Consider the following 12,848-nt stretch of genomic DNA (forward strand, 5'->3'; position numbering starts at 1 on the left):
TGGGTGAAGCACTGAGAAGTGCTGAAGTGTCCTTTCCATGTCAGCAACCTGTTGGCACAAGATTTTTAACCAATTCCACTGATCCTTACGTGACTGTTTCTACAAAGTCATTGGTAGAAGTGACCCAGGGCCAGTAAGAATCCTTCCCTGCTGGACTTTTCATAGAATCATAGAATAGTTTGGGTTGGAAGGGGCCTTCAAAGCTCATCTATTCCAACCCCTGCCATGAGCAGGATCATCTTCAACTAGGTCTGGTTGCTCAGAGCCCTGTCCATCCTGGCCTTCCCGTTCTGGAACCATGTACCATCTCTGGTAATTACATGCATGCAATTGTAGCCTCATATCTTGTGATCGATGAGGTTTTATTCTGGGATATGTTGGTTTTATTTGATCGCTCAAGATAGTGCTCTGCCTTGTAGGCTTTGATGTTGTCAACTTTATCAGTGTAACTTGTGATGTCATTGAGAAAAACATGTCACTGAGTTCAATAAGCCATAGTTTCCATAGATCCATACTGATTTGAATATTTAACAACTATTTATCGTGGCTGAGCATTAGATTACGAGAAGTTGTGTAACCAATGCATTGGGCCATCTCTTGCTGGAGAGAAACTGAGAATTAAATTGTCCACTGCATCAGGAAATTATAATATTCTCCTTCAATAATTTAGTCTAACATGAGCTGTTTCCTTTTCCTTTCCTCTTCCTTTCCTCTTCCTTTCCTTTCCTTTCCTTTCCTTTCCTTTCCTTTCCTTTCCTTTCCTTTCCTTTCCTTTCCTTTCCTTTCCTTTCCTTTCCTTTCCTTTCCTTTCCTTTCCTTTCCTTTCCTTTCCTTTCCTTTCCTTTCCTTTCCTTTCCTTTCCTTTCCTTTCCTTTCCTTTCCTTTCCTTTCCTTTCCTTTCCTTTCCTTTCCCTTTTCCTCCCCTCTGTTCCACTCCCCTCCTCTCCCTTCCCTCTCTTCCCCATCTCCTTCCCCATTCCCTTCCTCCTCTCCTCTCCTCTCCTCTCCTCTCCTCTCCTCTCCTCTCCTCTCCTCTCCTCTCCTCTCCTCTCCTCTCCTCTCCTCTCCTCTCCTCTCCTCTCCTCTCCTCTCCTCTCCTCTCCTCTCCTCTCTTCTCCTCTCCTCTCCTCTCCTCTCCTCTCCTCTCCTCTCCTCTCCTCTCCTCTCCTCTCCTCTCCTCGCCTCTCCTCGCCTCTCCTCGCCTCTCCTCTCCTCGCCTCTCCTCGCCTCTCCTCGCCTCTCCTCGCCTCTCCTCTCCTCGCCTCGCCTCGCCTCGCCTCGCCTCGCCTCGCCTCGCCTCGCCTCGCCTCGCCTCGCCTCGCCTCTCCCCGCCTCCCCTCCCCTCCCCTCCCCTCCCCTCCCCTCCCCTCCCCTCCCCTCCCCTCCCCTCCCCTCCCCTCCCCTCCCCTCCCCTCCCCTCCCCTCCCCTCCCCTCCCCTCCTTTACTTTTTTTTTTTTACCTTTTCTTCCCCCCCCTGCCCTCTATTTCTTTTCTTTTCCTGGATTTGTTATTGGGCTGGCAGACCATTACCGAACACTCTGTTATCTGTTTTACCCTTTAGCTTTGATTCACCGTTACCTTTTCTTCTGGAATTTCCTTGATTTCTTCCAAATGGTGTCAAAAATCAGCACTAATGAGCCAAATCACTGCTTGCCCTGCTCTTTCACAGTGTTGGTGCTTATGTTACCGAGGCTTGTTGGATTTCATCACATCTGAGCTGCTATTTTTGAACTTTTCTGCACAACTGATGGGGGGGACAATAATTTTCACCGGCTTTCAGTCAAATTTTCTATTTGATTGCTTTCCAGAGATTTTCCAAATGGAGAAAAAAGTTATAAATATTTCCTCATTTTGGGGAATTATTTCTGAGTTCAGTCTTTCCAGTCCTGCCCTGCACCAGCTCAATTGTTTTTTGTTGTTGGGGTGTATGTGGTATTTTGTGAGGGTTTGTTTTTTTTTTAATTTTTAGCTGTTTGTTTGGTTTTCCTTCTTTTTCCCCCAGCTCATATCTGAGCATTGTGTTTTGAAGTGTTTTGGACTGTTCTTCCCTAAATGAGAATTGTGGACATCCAGGAAGGTGTAGCCATGAAATTCGTACACGTTGTCGATATTTTTATCAGCTCACTCACATCCAGTTTTCCCTTCTCTTTTTCCACTTTATAAACCAGACCTTTTAAAACCAGAGAGGGTTTATATTACTGATGTAGGTTGGATTTTCTAATGCTGTTTTTTTTTTTTAAGTGAACGAGTCACGATTACCTAAGCAGCCACTAATTTTCATTTCTTTGATCAACTCCTTTATATCAAGATGAGGTCTAACGTAAAATTCCCTTGAGCAGTACAGAATGCTTTCTGAGGTAGAAAAATTGTCAGCTGTAATATTAAATAATTCTAAGGATGTTTTAGTCCTGGCAGCAGGAGACTTCAAGCATATGCCAGTCAGACTGAAGTCCCTTCAGGGAACAGTTTTCCTTACACTTCATAGGCAAGTGTTGGTCTTCTTTGGTGTGTCTTCTTGTTCTGCATGTTGATTGGTTTGTTACTGGTATAGAAATATGTCTGGCTTTAAATGCTTTAGCTTTTTGGGTCCCTCTTGAAGATGATAAAGCTTGGAAAAGTCATGTCCTGAGTCTGCAAGGTCCTCTCCACCTTTTGATGGTGTCCATCCATACTGGGCTATCAAGGCTTCCCTAATGGGACAATTGAACTTCACTCTAGACCATGATCCAAAATCATGACCATCTGATTGCTCCTTTGAGGAGCTGATGGGTGAAATAACTCAGTCCTGTCTGAAAGGTTGACACTAACCTCCTTAATCAACCCTTTTAATAAAATCTTTCCTTTCTGATAGTTGTACTAAACTGTAATGAAGTTGCATCCCCGTCTACAACATTGGCTGAAAAGTTCTCGGTTGATTTAGTCATGTCATGCGTCAAAAAATTACTCAAATGCTTTAGAATTTTAGTTCAATGAGTTAAAAAGTTTGACAGATTTCTGCAAAGGTTATTGGATGTGTTTTCTGGTTTGCCCTATGGGTTAAAAATAGCGTGAGAGGTTTGACTGGACTATGATAGAGAATTCTGGCAGAATTAAGAGAGAAAGAAGCTCTCTGGAGACCACATCCTGAAATCATATGGTGGTGTTCACCCTCTCCAGAGGATTTTGGGAATGAACTTTGTTTATGATTCTTGTGCCTCTGTTCTGTTCAGTTCATTCATTATAGGCTTGTCTTAGGGATGAACAAATCCATACTGTGGTTTGAATAATGTATTCAGACTCATGTAAGAAATCCAAATGTTTTGAAGATATGCTGAAAGGTGTCTAATTTTCAGGTTATTTTAAAAGTTATTTAGGTTATAAAAATGAAAAGAAAACAAGTTTGCATGTTGTAATTTTAAATACATATGTTCACCTACATGGAAAACCAGAATGTTTTCCACTGCAGAAGAAACTTGTGTGTGCAGAACTGATGGAGAACAACTAGAGAACGAAATGCCCAAAAGCTAAGCAGGTCTTCTCCTTTCTGACCATTCAGGTTTTGCAACATAAGGCAAATCTTGATTTTCCAGATCCTGAGAGTCTTTCAAGTTTAATTTATCTGTGTTGGCTTCAGTGACAGGGAACCTATCTGAGTATTATTTTTTTTAACTAATGCCCCTTCAGAGCATCATCTGGATGCTTTAACAGAATTGAGATAGAGTATGAGGCTTCTTGAAATAGAGAGTAGATGCAGGGAGGAAGAAAAAGCAACATCTACTCTGAGGGTCTGTGGTCCGTCTGGCCCTCGGGACTGTGCAAGACATCTGTACAGGGAAGATTTTTAACCCTGCAAATTGAAAAGCTCGATTTGGTTTTGGTAGTTTTGTAGGTTTTGTTTTAATCACTTTTGGATCTTGAATTCTCAGAACCATCAGTTGAGCTAGAAGAGTTTTCTATGCATACATCACCACTAAAGGAAGGCTGTGCACACACTTGCAAACTGCTGGTTGTAACACTTAGAATATTTTTGTTCTTCTTATGTTCTTGTTTGGACCAGCATGGAGGGAAATACCTTGAGGGTTTATCTGTGTTCTCTTTAGTCTTCTATATTTATAAATAGATATTCAACTAGGAAGATGGAAAGAAAAAGGTTTTCAAGGGAGTGAATTAAATCACTGAAGATGATACTATGGAGGAACACGAGCAGAAGCAGCAAGGGTCAGCCTACCTTAATGAAATTAGATCATTTGAGGTTGTTATTTTAAGACCTGTTCTATCTCGCCATGCCTGAGCACCAGGTGTCACACTGTTAAATGAGGGAGGCTGAATCGTTTCGTTGTGCTCTGAGACAATATCCTGATGTAGGAGGGATACCTTAATGGTTAAGGTTAACCTGTAACAGTGGCTGCTTTTATGTTCTGACAGCTAACATGCTGTGCACTGTGTTCTTCCTGCTCTTAGACAGAGGAAAATAGAATCACTGTGGTGGAAGAGACCTTCAAGATCATTGAGTCCAACCAGTAAGTCAACCCTGGCACTAACCCATGTCCCTGAGAACCTCATCTACGCATCTTTCAAACCCTTCCAGGGATGGTGACTCCACCACTGCCCTGGGCAGCCTGTTCCAATGCCCGACAGCCCTTTCTGTGAAGAAATTTTCCTAATATCTAACCTAAACTTCCCCTGGTGCAACTTGAGACCATTTCCTCTCATCCTATCACTTGCTACTTGGGAGAAGAGACCAACCCCCTCTATGCTCCAAGCTCCTTTCAGGCAGTTCAGAGATCAGAAGGTCTCCCCTCAGCCTCCTGTTCTCCAGGCTGAACCCCCCAGGTTCCTCAACCACAAAAACCCTTGTACTCAATCAACATCATCAACAGTATGTTTGTTCTGAGAACGTGCTGACTATTGCCATGTTGTTAATATTGACCATTGCATATGTGAGTTATTGATAAGGGGCTTAGCTAAACTTGGTGCTTTTTCCATTTTTTCTTCTTAAATAAGTGATAATTTTGAAGAAGTGCAATTGAATTTGGTTGCCATGGCATGCAACTACAGTCTAGTACAGATCCTAGAAAGCACAGCCTTGTCTTTAAGGATGGATGTTAGAGCTGAGATCCTGGATGGTTGATTCCAGTCCTCATCTGCCTGGAGCATCTCTGGGGAGCAGGAGATGTGATAAGGAACAGCTCTGTGTCTTTCTGAGTGTAACCCGCATGTATATAGCTGTGTAGTATCTTCTTCAAGATAAGTACCATGAAAACCCTGCAATGCTGGACAAATTTGCGCTGCCATATGCTTGTGGAGGAGTATTTTCCTGAAGCTTTTATGTATGACTGGTAATCATAGATTGGTTTAGAGAGACATTTCTGAGAGTGTGAAGGGAAAGGAAGGGCAACATGCTAATTTGAATTAATTGTAGTGCTTATCAAGTCAACATCCAGTGGAAACCAATTCATTATGTAGTCTTTTCTTTTGCTTCTAAAAAGCATGGAGCTGCATTGAACAATGGATCAAAGGTCAGCTTAACAAAAATTGGGATACACCCCTAACATCTAAATGTTGTAAATTCTTATCTCTTGTGGTAATACGTGAAAAGGGTTTGGAAGCAGACCAGAGTGTGGGGTTTTTTGTTTGCTTGTTTGTTTGGGTTTTTTTCCCCTTTTAATGTGAAAATATATAAGAGGAGCTAGTTACTTGTGCTGCATAGAGCTGAGAAGATCCAACAAAGATAAAATTCAGGTTTAATGCATGCATTGTTATTGAAGGAATTTGTGTTTTAGGATCTTTGGCTCTGTACTAGGGTTGGGTGAAGAACAAAGATGCACAGCCTTGAGCAAGAACTCAAAGAACCATGACCTTCATCTTCATCCCCTGGGTTCAGCCCACTGCCTTCACCATGTTACCAAGCGTTGCCTGGATGCAAGTGCTGAAACAAAAGGGTTGAATTACTGATGTAGTTGCTGATGCTCTGTCACATCCTTCTCCAAATGTCCTGCCAGGAACCATGGGATTATTTGAAGTTTTAAAGGGCTGTTCAGTGTTACTGCGTCCAACCCTGGAGCCCTCAGTGCAGAACAGACATGGACCTGTTGGAGAAGGGTCAGAGGAGACCACCAAGATGATCAGAGGGATGGAACAGCTCTGTTGGGAGGACAGGCTGAGAGAGTTGGGGTGTTCAGCCTGGAGAAGAGAAGGCTCCGGGGGGACCTTATTGTGGCCTTTCCATACTTAAAAGGGGCCTGTGAGAAAGATGGGGACAGACTTTTTAGTAGGGCTTGTTACGATAGGACAAGGGTAATGGTTTTAAGCTAAAGAAAGGAAGATTCTGGTTAGACATGACAAAATTTTTTACACTGAGGGTGGTGGAACACTGACCCAGGTTGCCCAGAGAGGTGGTGGATGAACCATCCCTGGAGACATCCCAGACCAGGCTGGACGGGGCTCTGAGCAACCTGAGCTGGGTGAAGATGTCCCTGCTCATGGCAGGGGTTGAAATAGATGAGCTTTGAATGTCCCTTCAACCTGAACTAATTTACAATTCTGTTCTATGATTCTATGTTCATCTGCTCTATCATCTATAACAGGGGTGTCAAACTCATTTTCACCAGGGGCCACAGCAGCCTCATAGTTGCCTGGCCAAATGTAATTTTAGGACTGTACACATGAAATCACTCCTACATTTTTACAGTGCTAAAATTATATTTGGCCCTTTGAAGTCAACTGCGAGGCTGTTGTGGCCTCCGGTGAAAATGAGTTTGACACCCCTGATCTATAGGACCACAAGAAACATAAAATCAATCTGCATGTCATTTATATATAAACTGCTCCGTCCTTCTTGGAGAGCTGTGGTCCAGCAGTCTGGTTATTGGCAAATGGAGCATACATTTTTAAGAGTGTTAAATTGAGAAGTTTTTTGAGTGATCTTCAAATGAAAAAGTGAATACTTTACCCTTATGACACATGATGAAGTATCTTTTGGTATCTAGAGACAGCACTGTCACGGGTCTAGGCTGTTAATTTATTTTGTGAATGATGGTTGTACGAGCCTGTGCTTATCTGAGCTAAGTCTATTTGAATGAACATACTCTTGAACTTGGAATTTACGGAACAACTTTGGGCTAAATTAAGCAAAGGGACAATTTATCTCTTCACAGAATTTTAGAATCAACATTGATTAATTGGAGTCACTTGCAGTAATTGCAGCTGAGATTAACGTCTGTTGTGGGTTTTGGTTTTCTATTTTTTTTTTTCCTATATAACATTATTATATCTTCTGTGAGGGTTTAAAAAAAAAAGACAGGTGGAGAGCCTTTGGTTTCCACCTCATCAAAAAGAAACGTAAGTTTTGGTGACAGAAGATCTGTAAATATTTTATAGAATTCAGCCGGGAATCCATCTGGACCAGATTTCTTTTTTTAGCCTTTTGTTCCTTTTAGAGTTTCTCTTAATTTTATCTGCAGAGAGTGGCTATCTCAGCTTTTTGAATTGAGTATTTGAAAATGGATTTCAAAGCTTTCCCTGCAAAGTAATGGCCTGGTAGGAGCATGTATTTCCTTAAAGTAATTTGAAGTGGAACTACCTGTCTCTGCTGGAGCTTGCACATACTCTGTTTTGCAATGAAACAATTTATTCTGAATCATCTGCAATATGCATAGAGCCTTGCAAAATTTAATTGATGCAGTTGTTCATGATATTTAGTTGAAATAGCAACAATATCTTCTGGTTTTTTATGAGCATGTAATCATTAGGGGCCAGATTCTAATACCTTTTGTGGATAACAAATTTAATCCTTGGATTAAGGCAGCACAAAGAGGGAGGCACTGTTCAATTTGAATAAATATTTCTGGTCTCATCCTGGAACAAACCCATTAGATACAACTCTGTGCACACTCCCTGTGCTCCCGTGAACTTAATTGCTTGAATTGTTTGGTTTTTTATTTGACCTTAAACTATTCCAGTTATGCTCCAGTTGCAGTGTTTTCATTTCCTTCTTTATAACTTAGTGAGATTGGGTTTTGATTTGAAAGGTACAACAGATAAGCTTTTCTATCTTCTTTAAATTTAAAGCCTGAGTTTTCATCTTTGCACAGCTGATTTTGTCTTTTAAACGTTTTTGTTGGTTTGTTTGTTTGTTTGGTTTTTCAAGTTAAATGTGATTTAATCAGGTTATTTACCAAGGGGAATATGAAGAAACAAGAGGAACCATGAACTTGTGAGTGGTTCTGGAAACTAAGAGGTGTTCTTGGGCTTTCTCTGATGGGTCTTTGGAAGAGCTTTACGTGTTTTGGGACTCACCAGCCATTGTGGTTCTTCTAAGAGCTGTCCAAAGCTCTTCAGCTCTTCAGGGGAGGTGGGAAGGGATGTGGACCTTGTGCTCCTTGGGGTGAGCTGAGTTGGGTGACCATGCCCTCCGTCTGTGATCACTTCAGCCAATGATTTTTGTCTGGATTGAATCCACATAAGAACCATACAGTCTCCAGTTCCTTCTGCTTTCCTGTGCTTTCCGGAATTTGGACTTTCCTGAGGTGGATTTAGAGGGGGAGGGAAGTGGCCAAACCCATTAGAAATGTCCTAGATCCTTCACTAAGAGGGGAAACAAAGGCAAAAACCTGTGGAAGGGATGGAAACTCCTCCCACATTTGTCTAATTCATTTTTGCATAGGGCTTCTTTTGGTCCCTTTGTCACTTTTTTCTTTTTTGAGAGTGTCAGTCCTTCTCTGTTCACTATTAGTTTTTTGGACCTTTCTCTTCCTGGTAAGCTACTGCGTGCTTTTCACCTCACCCTTGAGTTTTCAGTTTCATTTTCTGATCAAAACACTTTTCTCTGTCACTAGCACCTTGCAGCTGTAATTTCCATGGATTATTTTGTGTCTGTTTAGGCTTTGGATGGCTTCCCAAAGCCTTGAATGTAACACAAGCAAACGGTGCAATAGAACATTTGAAATACAAGTTATTTTGGTCCATGTCCCAACTCCTTTACAGACTCTCCGTCATTTTATGTTTTATTTATTTCATTTTTAGAGTGATGCTTTCTTCACACTGAAAATGTTTGTGAGAAAAAGAAACACAAGTTAAAAACTGTGTGCATACAAAGAGTGAGAGGAAACAATTTTCCTCAAACGTAGATCCTATCCTTTATGTAGAATCGAGCCACCTAAAAAAACAAACCACTAAACAATAAAAAATGGGGCTAGGGAATTTAGACAAATGTGGGTAGGGAATTAAAAGAAATAATGTGTGGGAGTGTGTATTTCTACTCAGTGTTGCAGTTCTGTGTAATGATGTTGTAATGGGAATGCCCGGGTGGTGAAAGTGCCGTGGGCGCTACTGTCACAGGCTGAGAGCTGATATAGGAGAACAGGGTCCGTCTCTTGCCCCACCTTATTTGGGACCTAACTATTTTTATGCCTTATAACCAACTTGATTCACGTGCATCCTTTACTGGTGTGCAATTATACAGCGTAATTACAGCATTTCTGTTAAGAGCAATAAAATGAAGAACAGCACAGATGCATCTTTTGCGCACTTTTCATCAGGTGTGAACTTAACATCTGTTAATTCTTCATGCCTGTTCCCAACTTTAGTCTCAAAGGACTGTTAACCTTCAGAAATGCACAGAAGGATGCTCAGACACCAGTCCTTGGTGACCGGTTGGCCACTGGTGATGCACTTGGGACACAGCAACCCTGGCTGTACATACAGTCTGGGGGATGGAGATGCTGGAAAGCAGCTCCGTGCAGAGGGATCTGGGGATGATGGTTGGTGGCAAGTTGAACATGAGCCAACAGTGTCCCTGGCAGCCAAGAGGGACCCGTGTCTTGGTGCATCCAGAACAGCATCACCAGCCAGGCAGGGAGGGGATTGCCCCGCTCTGATCTGCACTGGTGCAGCCTCACCTGGAGCATTCACTGTGAGCAGGGCTGGGGACACAGGATAAAAAAAATATTAAGCTACTGGAGAGTGTCCAGAAGAGGGTCATGAAGTTGGTGAAGGGTTTGGAGGGGAAGCCTTATGAGGGGCGACTAAAGTCACTTGGTTTGTTCAGCCTGGAGAAGAGGAGACTGAGGAGAGAGCTGGTTACAGCTCCTCACAAGGGGAGGACGAGGGACGGGGCTGAACTGTTCTCTTTAGTGACCAGTGACAGAACCTGAGGGAATGGCGGGAAGATATGCCAGGGGAGATTGAGGTTGGACATGAGGAAAAAGTTCTTCACCCAGAGGGTGCTGGACACTGGAACAGGGTCCCCAGGGAGGTATCACGGCCCCAAGCCTGACAGTGTTCAAGAAGAGACTGGACAATGTCCTCAGACACATGGTGTGAACTGTGGGGTTGTCCTGTGCAGGGGCAGGAGTTGGACTCAATGATCCTTGTGAGTCCCTTCCGACTCAGGACATTCTACGATTCTTTGCTCTCTCCTTTCTACTAAGGATTTCTCTTTTCTCTTGAATGATAGAGACCTGGTGATTCTTGATAATATGGTTATCTTGAAATACAGCTCTTACAGCTGGTTCTAACCTAGTTTATAAGATGAAGATACCAGGGTTAAGTGGAGGGCATACTCGCCATGGTAATGGAAAGAGGCAAGAAAGAGCAGTTGACCAAAGGAGGTCAACTGAAAAGCACAGGGTGGTTTGCCTTTTCCAGGCAACTCAAGACTTCATGGAGTGTTATTTTTTGTTCTTTTCCCCTACTCCATCATTATTTTCCTAGCCTGAAGAGACATCACATCTTTATTTCTTCTATTATACTATATTAAGAGGAACTTTAGTAGTAGGCACCTCCAGCTTATTTTGACTTGCTCTCCAAGCTTCACTAACTGTACTGGCTCAAGTCTCTACCAGTGGCTGTGGGTGCTCAAATGCCTTTTGCAGAAACTGAGATTCAGGTGCCTTAATTTGGAGCCATTTCCCACTCATCTACCAGTGCAGAAAGATGTGAATCACCAGTAGGTCTCTTGTCAGCCCCATGTGTCCCTCACAGGGTATCTCAGATCTTAGAGAAAATCATGGAATAGTTTGGGTTGGAAGGGACTTTCAAAGCTCATCCAGTGCCACCCCTGCCATGAGCAGGGACATTTTCACCAGCTCAGGTTCCTCAGAGCCCCGTCCAACCTGACCTGGGATGTCTCCAGGGATGGTTCATCCACCACCTCTCTGGGCAACCTGGGCCAGGTTCTCACCTCCCTCAGTGTCAAAAATTTCTTCTGTGTCTGTCCTGAATCTCCCCTCTTTTGGTTTAAAATTATCACCCTTATCCTATCGCAACAGGCCTTGCTAAAAAGTCTGTCCCCATCTTTCTCACAACCCCCTTTTAAGTACAGAAAGGCCGCAATAAGGTCTCCCTGGACCCTTCTCTTCTCCAGGCCGAGCACCCCAACTCTCTCAGCCTGTCCTCATAGCAGGGGGTACTTGGTGCTCTCTCAGGCTCTTATATGTGCTTAATTGTATAAAAAAAGAAACAGATATTTGTGGTGGCAAAAATTGCAGCGCTTATTTTTAAGGGCAACATTGTGCTTACGTGGAGGTTTTGATAGTCAGCTGTTTTGGTTTGGCTTGTTCAGGGCTTGGCGTTCTCCTTACATGAGTCACGCGCTGAAGCGAAGCTGATTTTTTTTTCTCCCTGATATTTGCACTTGGTTCCCTTTGGTGCCATCATGTGCTACACGAGCTCATCAGCAGGAAGGAGGAGCCGCAAAGTGTGCGCCGAACGATACCAAAGCTGGGAAATGAGCTGAAACAGGGCTTTTTATGCTCTTTAGATCATAACTGATGGGTGGCTGTGTAACCGCTACGGTGTTCTCAGCATGGTGGTGGATGTACCCCAAAATATACTTGTCATTAGGGTGAAAAAAAGCTGGAATGGTGATGAGTTTAGCCCTCCTCAGGCATCTTCGTCTCCTCAGCAATTCTTTCTGAGCGGAGCTGGCCTGGAGAAGACAAGCTCCTCTGACAGCACATATTTACACATCTAGTTTTGTGTGTGCTTTCTCGTCATCCTTGCCTGTGAGCCTTCAAATCTTCTTTTCTCCTGCTATGCTAATCCTGCCTCTCGCCCCCCACGCTCCGCTACATCGTGGAGAACCTCCCTTGCCGATGACGGAGTTTGTTAATGTGTTTTCCTAGGATTTAGGCAAATTCATCGCTATGTTTTCCTGCAGCATCCCTCTGGTGAATGTCTGCAGCCAAAAATGCCTCTATTACTTGTTCCTTTTCAATCCACGTTGCTTAATTTTCATCTTGTTGTCTTATTACAAGCAACCTCAGCTATTCCTTGCCTGTCTGTGACTTTGCACCTACTGAGGAGCATCCTGTGCTTTAAAAACTTCTTATTTTTTTTTATAGCTTTTATTTTGAGGAAATGGAAAGTTGAAATAAAGCTAGCCAAGGTACTCACCTCCCCTTCTGACTTAGGGAGATCATGCTAAAAATACAGAAATTCCTTCTGTCAACAGTGAATTGATGTGCTGTTAAGGACCACTGGAAATAATCAAGGGATCAACAAGAGCAGAAGTTTGAACTGAGGACTGGGACCCTCCAGCTTTCTCATCTCAGCTGCTCCAACTTGGCAGAACCTCACGGAACACTTCACCTTCCCTGAAAAATGGAACTAATAGAAGTTTATTTCCCTTTCAAGCCATGTTCTGCATCAGTGGCAGGTCTTGGTGAAAGGTGGGTGAGTTAGAAAATTGAACATGCTTGTTCTCTTTCTCCAACATGTACAGTGGCCCAGTGCAGGTTCAGTGGAGGTTTTTTCAGCAAATTCAATTTAATTTGTTAGGAAAATTGGCTCACAGCCATTGCTAACTCTAGGCTGTGATTCACGATGGGTAGCTGCAGGACCTAATGCAATCCCAAGGATCCTTCTA

The 12,848-nt window shown here is 43.1% G+C and overlaps 1 protein-coding gene across 15 annotated transcripts in view; it reads left to right on the forward strand.

The window, feature by feature from the left end:
* The window catches only part of TSNARE1 (t-SNARE domain containing 1), a 535,013-nt gene that overhangs the window by 102,080 nt on the left and 420,085 nt on the right, over positions 1 to 12,848 (forward strand). The window contains exon 1 of one of the 15 annotated variants that reach the window (XM_071803752.1): positions 12,633 to 12,651. The exons of the other annotated variants lie outside the window; for them this stretch is intronic. The gene's annotated coding sequence lies outside the window, so the exon portion shown is untranslated. Of the gene's footprint in view, positions 1 to 12,632; positions 12,652 to 12,848 lie in introns of those variants that run through there. 15 annotated transcript variants of the gene reach the window in all.

Source organism: Patagioenas fasciata, chromosome 2 (assembly GCF_037038585.1).
Source record: "Patagioenas fasciata isolate bPatFas1 chromosome 2, bPatFas1.hap1, whole genome shotgun sequence".
NCBI classification, from domain to species: Eukaryota; Metazoa; Chordata; class Aves; order Columbiformes; family Columbidae; genus Patagioenas; species Patagioenas fasciata.